At 40.5% G+C, this 11946-nt stretch overlaps 1 protein-coding gene across 1 annotated transcript in view; it reads right to left on the reverse strand.

Annotated features, from left to right (window-relative positions):
• RPS23 (ribosomal protein S23) overlaps positions 1 to 11946 on the reverse strand; it is a 427277-nt gene that overhangs the window by 323261 nt on the left and 92070 nt on the right. The window lies entirely within an intron of this gene.

The following is an 11946-nucleotide window of genomic DNA, read 5'->3' on the forward strand; positions in this document are numbered from 1 at the left end:
CCCCAGCCTTATAAAGTGGCAGTGGTTGTCTCTGGCTGGGATTAATTCCACTTAACCCAAGATAACTTCTTCTGCTGGAGACCTTCCTTATGTCTTTTGCAGATTATATTGATCTTTATTTTCTAGATGGTCTTATTTAGCATTTTCAAAAATCTTGAATCAAACAGATTTGCAAAAATGACCATAACTTTTAAACACATTTTCTGTGAAGAGGATAACAAAAGAGATCAAGCAGGGGGGAAGAAAAACACCGAAAAGGGTCAGATTTTAAAGTGAACTCAGTGTTTTATTCATAAGGAGCAAACAAGTGAAATTTTATTGCATATGGGGCATCACATAGGGGCATATGGAGCCATAGGGTAGCCAACCATAGTAGTATCTACTACACTTTTTATCAATTAAATGATCAGATGGGGCACACAGGTGGGGATTTTCACAAGTGCTGTGACATATGCAGATGTGGCTGTGATGCTAACAAATATCTTCAAAAATTGTCTTTAAACTGAGGAATAAAATCTGAAATGGTAGTGCCAAACACAATACTGATGCAAATTAAGTTTAAAGAGTCATATAATTGAATCACATAATTTTTTGGGTTGGAAAGGGCCTTCAAAAATCATCTCATTCCAATACCCTGCCATGAATGAAGGGCAAAGTCCTGCTTTTTCTGAGGTCCATTGCAGTCTGCTGAAGATGCTGGTTTATGTGGTTCATAGTCTACACTTCATCTGAAGCTTGTGCATAGTTTCAACCGAAACAGACATAATGGTTTAAAAACTTTAGAAATGTGTATGAACTCTTAACACTGAAATTGTTTGCTTTAATGGCCAGATCTCCAGGTAAATGTCTATGATAGGAAAATGTGATATGAATCACAGAATTAGAAGGGAACCTTAAAGATCATCTTGTTCTAAACCCCTGCCATGGTCAAGGGGTCCTTTCTCTAGACCAGGTTGCTCCAAGGCCCATCTAACCTTGCCTTAAAACATGGCAAAGAATATCTTATGACTTAAGATGTTCTTCAACATATTTTTTTTTCACTTCATCTTGCAACTGGAATGTGGCACAGCCACTCTGTTGTCCTGACAAAATTAAAATCTAAGCATGAGGCTGGGCTTTGTCCAAATTGCCTTATCACAGTCATGTGGGAACAACAAACCAGCCTGTGGATCTGGTTCTTTTGCCACATTGCTAGCAAAGGTTTTAATTTGTGAGAATTTAGGCACCTCTACAGCACCTCCAAAATAATTCATGTCCCTCTCTGCATGTGTGTCTCTGAGAGACAGCTGGGCACCTGTCTTTCAAGCTCTCCATGAGATTGGTAAGGTTGCACTGCAGTTTGCATGTCCTTCATTACCTAAAAGCAAGTGATGAAAGCTTTTAGCAGCAAAAGGACATTTGATGAACAAAGGCTAATTGACTTTTGTATGGAGTGCAAATCCGCCTTTTTTTACTGGTTATGCACAATGTGGCAGCCAGCTTGCTGTTTGCAAAGAGCCGGGGGCTGAAGAACCAGAGGGAGCCGTGAATGTGAACCCTCTCCAGATGATGTTTAAAAGAAGAAAAGAGCAGAAACAACATTTTTTGGGGGCTGAGAGAATGACTGTGCCCCTTAAGTTTTGCTGTTTTACCTGATCTCTACTGCTGCACAGCACCAGGGACGTCTTCTATCCTGTGTATGGACAAGGAAGCCGTGCAGACATGGTGCTGAGTGACATGGTTTAGTGTTGTTCTTGGCAGTGCTGGGTTAATGGTTGGGCTCCATGATCTTGGAGGTCTTTTCCAACCTCGATCCCATAATTCTATGGATCACAGTTCACCCACAGTGAAGGACAAGCTGGTCATTTGCTTTGTCATCTGCTAAGTACTGCAGACTCTCGTTAGAGACAAGCAGCCATGTATTTGTTCTCCTACTTGATTGAATTTTGACAATCAGCCATAACATTTGTGCAGGCTGGCAGCATCTTTTTCTGGTTTGATTTACTCCCTACCCCTTCCATAATACTCTCTTTTTAGTGGAAAAGTCCTCTTTTATTTCCTTTTTCATGCTTGCCTAAAAAAAATACTCTTTTTCAACCAGATGTAAGAGGAAAGAGAAATATTCTCCTCTTTCTAGTCTCTTCACTTTTCTTACTGTTATGAAACAGATCTACTTAACTTCTGCAGATTCAATCAGTCACCCAAGCCTTTATAAATGTAAAAGGCCCAAGGACAGAAAGACTTTCATTTACTGTTTGTGTCATTTGTAATTATGCCATTTGATTTCCCTTGTGGCCTCACAGCTTTCCTTGTGTCTACCTTTCAGGCTGCTTGTGGAATGGAGCAACCAGGCAGGAGCCAAGAGAACCAGAAACAATGGTCAAGAAAAAATAATTCTCGAGAAAACCAAACCAGTATTCTTTCGCCAGTGTCACAGCTAGAAAGGCAACAATATTGAGTATCTACCTTGTACAAATCAATAGCTGTTCGTTTTATAATCAGAAAGGGAGGAAAATGCTGGGCAAATAACATGACAGGTGTGACAATTTCAGGTGAGGTGTTATTTCTATTAGATTTAGCAGAAGTAGTGTTATGTGAGCTATCCAGCAGGAATAAATTGGTGATAATCCAATTTATTGGAATTGTTGCACATGAAAAAGGAACTGTGAGAAAAGAGAGGCTTCCAAGTATAAAAATAATGGAGCACTATTATCTCAAAATAGAGCATTGTTGTCACAAAACAGAAAAAAGGGGGCTAAGTGGGTTCAGAAGGCATCTCTGACATGAGTGATGTTGGGACAATTTCGGATCAGTTGAAGGAGAGACCCAAGATACAACTTAAAACTATTTTAGTCCTATTTGGGTCTTGATATTTCAGACATCAACAGTTTTTACATTAATTCTCAGTACAAGTGAGTCTAATTTATATACTCACTAATGGATATTCAGAAACAGAGAGGAAAATCCACAGTGTTTTAAATCTATTTGTGTGTTTTATGTTGATGTGCTCTTTCTTCCCTTCAGCAAGCACATACTTTCCCTCCAATCCAGGATATTTCTCCCTCTCCCAGTGCACAAGCTCTTGTTTGCCAGGGCATGTTACTAAACTACTTTCATTAGCAGTGTTGTAAATCACAGGGACAGCCAAGATTAGTTAGCACTTTTGGAAGAGTGATAGTGTCCAGTTGGACAAAATTCTATTGTCATTCACAATGAGCATTATCTGGTAGTATCACTCACATTTGTGAACTGTAAATTTTGTAGACATTTTGAAGCAGTATTCTTCTTTGCATTTACATTGAAAAGTTTTCTTTTCCCTCTAAAATATTTTATTTTGAAATAGGGAGTACTAATGCTTTTTCTGAGATAGAAAGTGTTGATAAGGGTCTTATTTCTAAGAATGAAGCCTTCATGAGAATAAACCAACAGCTTTTGGAAGTAAAGCTTGTTCAGACATCCCTATTGAATTTGTTCCAGGTGGGAATACAATAGAGAAATAACAGCTTGGAAGGTGGAAATGGACAAATTCTGTGGCAGCAGCATAGCAGAATAGCATAGTCCTGGTAATTTCAATTATAATTGTGATAAATTGATAAAATAGCTTTTAAAGTATTTGAGTTATAGTTGTTTAAAGGACTAAGGTCAGTTTCAATCAGCTTGGATAGACCTCTGAGTAGGTCCCACTCTTTCAGCAAATGTACCCCTCTCTCTCCCCCTAAAAATACAATTTAGGGAATGTAATGTCACTATTACTTAGTGACAACTAATAGGTCCTGGCTCCTCTAGAACTGGAACCGCATAAGGTGTTGAAAACTAAACCAACCTGCTTTGTCTCTATTTGTCTCTATGCCAGTTCCCCCATCAACAGAGTGGTATGTTATAAAAAGAAGTGGTTTTAAAATGAATTATTCCATGTTCAAAATGCTCAAGATTGAGTGTTAAAAAAAAAAAAAAATAGAGTCTTTTTAAATATAAAAGGAACTACAGTAGAAATTGCTCAGTCACTTCCAAGGATCAGACGTTGCAATGTAGCTTCTAGAACTGAATTTAGAGGGATAAAAAGAAAGTCCAAATGCCTACTGCTAAACTTTGGGGCTTGCTATTGTATAAATTTGCAGGTTTATTATTGTCTAAGCAGATTTCACTTACCTTTGTCCAAATCTGTGGCCTCAGGCAGCTTCAGCAGCACTGGCAGATGAAATGGTGCTGCTGCCTGTGTTGGTATAGGAAAAAGGTGTTGTCATACGAATGTTCTCAGCTGTCCTGCACCTTGTTCAGTGTTATGGGTGAAACAGCTCCAGAAGTGAATTTGGGTTGAATAGGGATGGGACCTTGCTGCTTTCCCTGAAGAGGTTGGAAGGTGTATAAGAAATGTTATTTCCAGCACCCAAAAGGGAGCCCACAATAAAGATGGAGAGAGACTGTTTACAAGGGGCCTAGAGTGACAGGACAAGGGGAATGGCTTCAAACTGACAGGGAGTAGGTTTAGATTAGATATTAGGAGGAAATTGTTCCCTATGAGGATGGTGAGGCCCTGGCACAGGTTGCCCAAAGAAGCTGTGGCTGCCCTATCCCTGCAAGTGTCCAAGGCCAGGTTGGATGGGGCTTGGAGCAACCTGGGAGGTGTCCCTGTCCATGGTAGGGGGGTGGAATGGGATGATCTTTAAGGTCCCTTCCACCCCAAGCCATTCTGTGTTTCTAAGACAGAGAACTTGATGCTCACCACAGCTGTAAGAAAACCATGGGATTTAATTTTCTATTTTCATGCTTGGTAGTGTTGTTACCTAATCTCATTTTTCCTCATGTTCTCACTAAAGTTGTTTTCCAGCACTGATTTTTTTCCTCCAAAGTGTTGCTTGACTTCAGGCATAGTTATAAGCTATGGTATTTGTGCTTTAAACACATGAAATTTTACACAGGGCTGAAAGAATTCTGAAATACTGTCTCCCAGGTCACTCAAACTGCGTGTTCAGAACTAGTGCACACTACTGATAAAAAACCTCTCTGCAAGTTCTCTAGAGTTTGCTGTCCTGGCTGTGGCAGGGCTTAGGTGAAAGGTACAATGTCTAAACATCAGGAAGCAATTGGGAAGGCTTTGGACCCGAGGTTTGGGGCATAACATCCCCAGTATTATCAGTATCCCCCTGCATATTGCCAGCCCACAGCTGCTATTCCATGGTTTGGAAAACGAGGCAGTGAGTTCTGGGGGAGACACGGTCCTTCATGTTCCTTAGCCTTGGATACTCCCTTCCTCTCTGGGGACTGCTCCTACCCTTTGACTGCAACTGAAGCAGCATAAAAATCTAGTCCTTGCCATTGTTTGTTTTTGTTTGCTCTCAATTTCACCAGGTATTTTGTTCTTTCTGAAGCAGAGAGTCTGTGCTCGATCAGGGACTGGCAAACTGACTTCAAAACCATCCCCATGAACTTGAGATGCCTCAGGAAGAGCTGTGGGGGAAAATGCTAAAGTTAAGGAGGTCCGGAGCATAACCAACTCAGATCAACACTTGCAGGACATGGAGTACAGCAGACGCACTGTATGGTCAGACATCGTTTACAATGGTGGTAAAATGGGTCTCTAAAGGCTCTTTTGTTTTCCTACTTCTCCATCTGGATTCTGAACCCTGATACTGATGAAGGGGGGGTGGTGGTTTTGGGCTTGTTAGGACACAATCTGGGCTCGTCAAGGAGTTGATAAATAGGTCCTCAAAAACAGTGAATTATTCTGTAATGGAAGTGAAGAGGATGGAGCTTCCACTCTCGCACTCAGATCGGGGCACTGGAGCACTTCTTTGTGCATTATGTTGTACTTTATCATGACAAGGAGCAACAGGATCTGTTTGTTTGTGCACAACTCAGAGCCCCTCACCAAGGCATACTAAATAAATACAATAAACTTGTAATGGGGAGCACTTTTGTGGCTTGTGTCCTTTTTTTCCTTTAAAACATATTTTCCAAATGTGGGATGAGTGGTCTAAAGGGAGTTCAGGAAATAGCCTATACTGTTATGATTCTTGTGAGCACATATTGAATCATTCCAACAGGTCGGCAGGACAGCAAGATCATTACCTCAAATCTACAGAAAGGAAAAACAGGGAAATGCATGAAGAGCCTTGATCTCGTGGTTGCAGCGTGTTGTGCTAGGAAAGAACTGCACAAAAACAGGAGTGGAAAATAGATGATAACTGGGAAGGAACGATGAAGAGAGCTTAACCAGTTGGGTCTTCCTCCCTTTTTAATTAGATCCTGTATTTCTGCTTCTGGAGAGAGAACACTCTTCCTTGGCAGACATAGACTAAGCAACCAGGTGTGGTATCTACCCAGGTGTGGCTGGGTAAATATCTCTGTTTAGGTTCCCCCAAAGTTTTGGGGCTTATCAGCTCAGTTACCCTTTTTGTAATTTGAGAGGGAAAGGGGAGGAAATTTTGACACCAGACTGGAGCACCCAGTGCCAAAGGGCACAGAAGAACTACGACTTCAGTTTTGTGCAGAAATTGGGGCACCATTTTCAACACCACACTACATATCCTGGTTAAGAAGTTTCTACATATGTTCATATATGCAAAATTTTATGGATGTATGTGAAATGAAGAGCAGGATGATGCTACTTTATAGACCAACTCTTCCTGCATTAAGACCAGTAAACGAGAGAAGAGCACTGCTTAGAGGAAGTTTTCTTTCAAAATCTGTGTCACTGTGTTTGCTACTGGACAAAGGAGAAAGCCTTCCATGTGTCAGTAGGGAAGGAAGGAGTCTGAAAGGTTGGAAGAGCAAACATGAAAATTTGAGTAGGAGTTTTTCAGGGACACTGTGGACTCCCTATCCCTGGAAGTGAAATTGTTCCCTGTGAGGGTGGTGAGGCCCAGAGAAACAGTAGATGCTCCATCCCTGGAAGGGTCCAAGGCCAGGCTGGACGGGGCTTGGAGCAACCTGGGCTAGTGGAAGGTGTCCCTGCCCATGGCAGGGGGTGGGACTAGATGAGCTTTAAGTTCCCTTCCAACCCAAACCATTCTGTGTTTCTGATTCCATGAATATGAAGATGGTCAAACAAACCGATCAAGCTGTGACCTGCAGCAGCTAGATTCAAAGGGTTTGTTCTTCCTTGTGAAGAGGAGGAAACAATTCTTATTACTTCCAGAAGTCACCATGAATCCAGAAACAAAAATCTTTTCTGTGCCTCTGGTCTCTTAAAGAGGGATATCATTAAACTATCAGATGGATGTCAGAACACGTTCCCTGGAAAGCAGGGACATGTTCTGTGCATGGCAGTGGTGTGGGAAAGAACTTACTGCCTATTTTAGCATGCTCAGAAAACTCCCTTGAACAGGGAGCTCAGCTCGAGCCCTCCAGCCCCAGGCACATCATTAGTGATGATGATAATTTTAAGTGCCATCTTTGGTATCAGGGTTTTATGTCTGTAATAAATAACAAGCAATTCAAATGTCAGGAATAACTTATCATTAGGAAAGGATTTTTTTTCCCCTGTGTCCTGGAGTCTTACCAGCCTGTGAAGATAAATCGTGAGAATCTGGAGGTAACATTTGTTCCAAAGAGACGAGGATCAGTTTGTTCCCTTGGCTCCCTTATTAGCTGAAAAGGGTGGGGGAAAGAAAATGAGCATGTAGCCTTATTGGAAATCAAAACTGGTCTGTGAATGTGTGTCTGCTCTGGCTTATTCATGACTATGATACACATGTAAAATATGCTGGTGGTGCTACACAGTCAAAAACGCAGCTTGCCAACACTGTTAAATTACTATTTATTTCCTTTTAATTCCACTGGGTGTGACATTTATGTCCAAATACATCTGTCATTTGGTTGGAGTTCTCATTAGCCTTGAAAGGTTATTTAAGTTTTTGCATGTAGGAATAAAGTGAAGATTTTAGAATTTAAAAGGGTACTTTTATATTTTGACCTGACTTGACTTCACTTTAAAAACAAGTCTTTTTTGTTTTAAAACAAGTATTTTCCAGAATAAATGAAACCATATAGAATTTTACCCCTTTAAAACCTCCTGGTCTTCCTTTAGGGGGAAATACAGTATTTTAATCACCTAGTTTGTCAAAGGTAAGTGCTGTCATGAATGAGTGATGTGATAGGTTCCTCTATTTATGCATGATGTAAATAGGTGATGCAGAGGGCATCAAGGAGGTGTTTAGATTATGTGTGCTTACACTGTATTGAAAAAGAGATCATATAGTTTAATTGGGCCTACACAAACTGGTGAATTTGTCTACAGCTGAACTACACAAACATGGGAATTTACTGAAATGTTGTGGCAGCTGGATATGCTTCCAGCTGGGCACAGACGCTGAGTGCTTCCCACTTAGAGCTGGGCTGGAGGGAAACCCTTTTCCCGTGGAACAGCTTCCAAAGAGCCCTTTCAAGCAACGGAAACGATGTGTTACCATGGGATGCTCTCACAGAAAGTTTTGAATTTGACAGAGGAGTTAGTGACTTTCTCACTCCTTAAGTGATTATCCTCTCTGCTGACATATCAGGGGCTGGCAGGAGTAGCTGTGTCATTGGAAATGTTTATACCCAAGTCCTTGAGAAAATGTTGGTATCTCCCTCCCACACCAGGTAGAATTACGTGAGTTAATAACACACTCTTTTGGAAGGTGTTTTTTATTCAGATTAAGGAATTGCTGGACAATCTTCCTACAGCTACTGGTAAAGTAGGAGGAAATAAGCAAGCTGCAGTGCTAAAGGCTATCTTCCTGTAAAGTCTCTGAAGCTTGAGTGAAGGCTCAGCCTGGTTGATGTTTCATAAGAGGAGCTTGGGCTCCATCTGTCAAACAGACAGAGACAAGGGTATACTGTGAAGTGACAGGTCATGTACCCGTGATCTATGAGCCAATGAACAGGCCATGGAATTTAGGCAAAACCTCTGGAGATTCATTAAATCCTGTCAGAAACTGATTAACTGAAAAATATAGATGTGCCTGTGGGCACACAAGCCCTTCAGATGTGAAACAGAGTCAAAAAATTAAATACTGAGTATAGGTTAGTTCTTTATGTGACATTGTCCATGTTGGACCTGAGAAAGATCCTCCCTGCCTAAAAGAATGTGTTTTTTTCCCAGCTGTTAGCAGGTCTTGCAGAATGACTCTATTTCTCCACACATTTTGCCTTATACCCTCAGGGCATCATGAAAAAAGGTGCTATATATAAAATAAAAGACCTGTAGTCAAGTAAACAATTCAGGCTGCACGTTCAAAACCTGTTTTTCAGTGTGTAGATGTATCTTCCATATTCTGCATGATGATTACATTGAATTACATGAGCTGAAGGAAAACTGCTCTTCTAGCTAGCCAAGTGCCATAAAAATACATGTGGAACCTATATGGGCCTCCCAATGGATGTTGAAAGCACTCACCAACTGTGCATGGAATGATTAACAATGCTCGAGTAAAACAAGAGAAAAGGAAGGGGAAAAAAAACCAGATTGGAAAACCTTCCTTAGCTGGGAATGTTTTGACGAGATAATGCAAAGTCTCTGCGTGAGTATGAGAAGCAGGTTTAGATCTCACTTTCCTGGCTCCTGGTGGTTTTTACCATGGTTTGCATTTTAAATCATTAGGAAGATGCTGATTTTATTTTCTTTCTGATTTCTTTTCTCTAGAGAGTAGTTATGGCAGAAAAGGGAGAAGGGGAGAAGGAATCCCTGGATCATGAAGACCCTTTCTAAGCATTAGACAGTGGGCTCTCCTACTGATGCCAGTATGAACAAACTGGAAGAATAAAAGCCTCAGAGCACTAACAGAGCAATTATTTTCTCCACCACACCGTAACTTCAGCTCTTGGTGACAGTGTATTTCCGCTGCTCACTGGCTGTGGTTAAGGAGGTGGAAAGGGCATTCAAAGAACAACATTGTTCCAAGAACATGAAATATTCGAGTCATTCTTGGATTCCACTTTGTTTCCTCCTCCACAAGCTACGTCTGCCCAGTTGCTTATCAGTCTCTCCAGAGTATCAGACCTTTACAGTGACTCCATCTCTTACTCATGCTTTACTCATTTCCCAACATGGCTATAACTGATTTCCAATTTAGCCTTCCCAAATCCCTGCTTTGAATTTGAGCGATTTAGAGTGCAGATGTGGATGGAAGTTAACATAACATTAATCCACAGCAAGTACATGCAAGGGTATAAATTACTCTGTGTATTCAAGAAAGAACCTGTTCTGTTTCAATATCCATTATGTGGTTTAGGTAAAAGGATGTAGTCCCAACGTGGAAATACTTTTGCACAGTAGTAGGTACAACTACAGCTTCAGTCACAGCACCTCCACACAGGATGAAGGTGTACAGACTTGCTGTGATTGCAAATTCCTGCCTCCCAGCCAGGAATTCCTGCTGCTGTTTCCTTGGTCACCTAGGACAGCCCTTATCTCCTTCATCAACTTATGTCAAACTCTGCAACCATGCAACTGCCATTTTAGGCTACTTTAGCACCTAAATAATTTGGTAGTAAACATTTCACTTCTCTGCTCAGTCTGGAACTCACAGCAAAGGCTCAGTGCAAGGAAAGACTATTTTCCCCAACACCTCTTCTGACTGAGCTCTTTTGGAACTTATTTATTGCTCTTTGAAAATTACAGAGTTCAAGCCTAGAGTTCAAAGATGATTTGTGCTAAGGCTTTATCAAGCACACGTGCCCAAAGTTATACCTTCCCTTTCCTTATCATAGCATTTACACCTTGGTCAAATATCCAGGTAGTCTTGGTTTCTGATCTCTCTTTTGCATGAGAAAAAGAAAGCAAAATGGTTTTAAGGTTCTAACTGGGGAAAACAGTATTTTATTCATATATTACTAAAAGAGATGACATATCAATTTCTTCACAGAAATTCTTTTGGAAAACAAAGAACTAAGCCCGAGGCAAACATCTGCCTGAAGCAGTGATTTCAAAACAACTGCAGTTTGTCACAGCTTAAAGATCCTATGTTCAGAAAATTTTGTTGAGCAAAAATGTAGGTAGGACATTATGAATAACCTGCAAATGTCCTATAAAGGGGAAAATGAAAAAAATCCCAAACTAGGAAGTATCCATGAACGACGTGCATTTAGGCCACAATGAGGAACTGCTGTATAAGAAATACTGTTAAAGTTTGAACAGCAAATGACAAACAGGAAGATGCCTGTTTGTCTGAACTTCTTACATGACAAAATGTGAACAGGGAAGGTAAGGTTTTTGCAACACAGTGCCTCCATGTCAATAGTTTTCAGTTTCTCAGAATAAAAAATTTCCTTGTGTTGTTTCACTGATATTCACACCTGAACACAAGAGATTATTAAGAATTCATCTGATAATTAGAACAGTGTTGGATGAGTTGGAAATGTGTGAATATCATAAAAATGTCATTATTTAAGTAGTAATAACTAGAATATAGCTGCTTAATATAAAAAGTTACCAGATGATTCTTTCCGTATTTTGAACGTGTATGCACCTGACAGTCAAAACCCAAGATGCCACAGGAATTTCCCTTCCCCGTGTTTAGTACCTTTGAAATCCAAAATTGCGCTGCTTTGATGCCATGTTTGGAGCAGTATCCACAGGTGAAGTTACAGGAATAGATTTTGCCTCTCCCCAGATCTCCTGCAGAATTCAAAGCTTATATATGTACAGAGAATGGTCACTGTCCTACAGCTCTGTATTCCTCTGAACCTGCCTGGTTTACAGACAGGGGTATTTATTTGGCCTAAATTGGAGACATCTATGTTTCCTGACTCCAGAGTAGAAAAGTTTTGGATGAGTAATTCTGATGGTAACTTAGATATGCAGATACATGTGAGACAATTCAAAGGTCTTAACTAATAATTGCCTTCTTTCCTAATTGCAGGGTGATCTGGATTGATGAAAACAAGTTTCTCAAACAAGAATGACAACAGTTGACATACCTTTCAGTGTGTTTTACTGTCAGCTTTGTTCACTCTGATCACAAACCTTCTAAGAACGACAACAAA

This window comes from Pseudopipra pipra, chromosome Z, assembly GCF_036250125.1.
Source record: "Pseudopipra pipra isolate bDixPip1 chromosome Z, bDixPip1.hap1, whole genome shotgun sequence".
Classification (NCBI taxonomy): domain Eukaryota; kingdom Metazoa; phylum Chordata; class Aves; order Passeriformes; family Pipridae; genus Pseudopipra; species Pseudopipra pipra.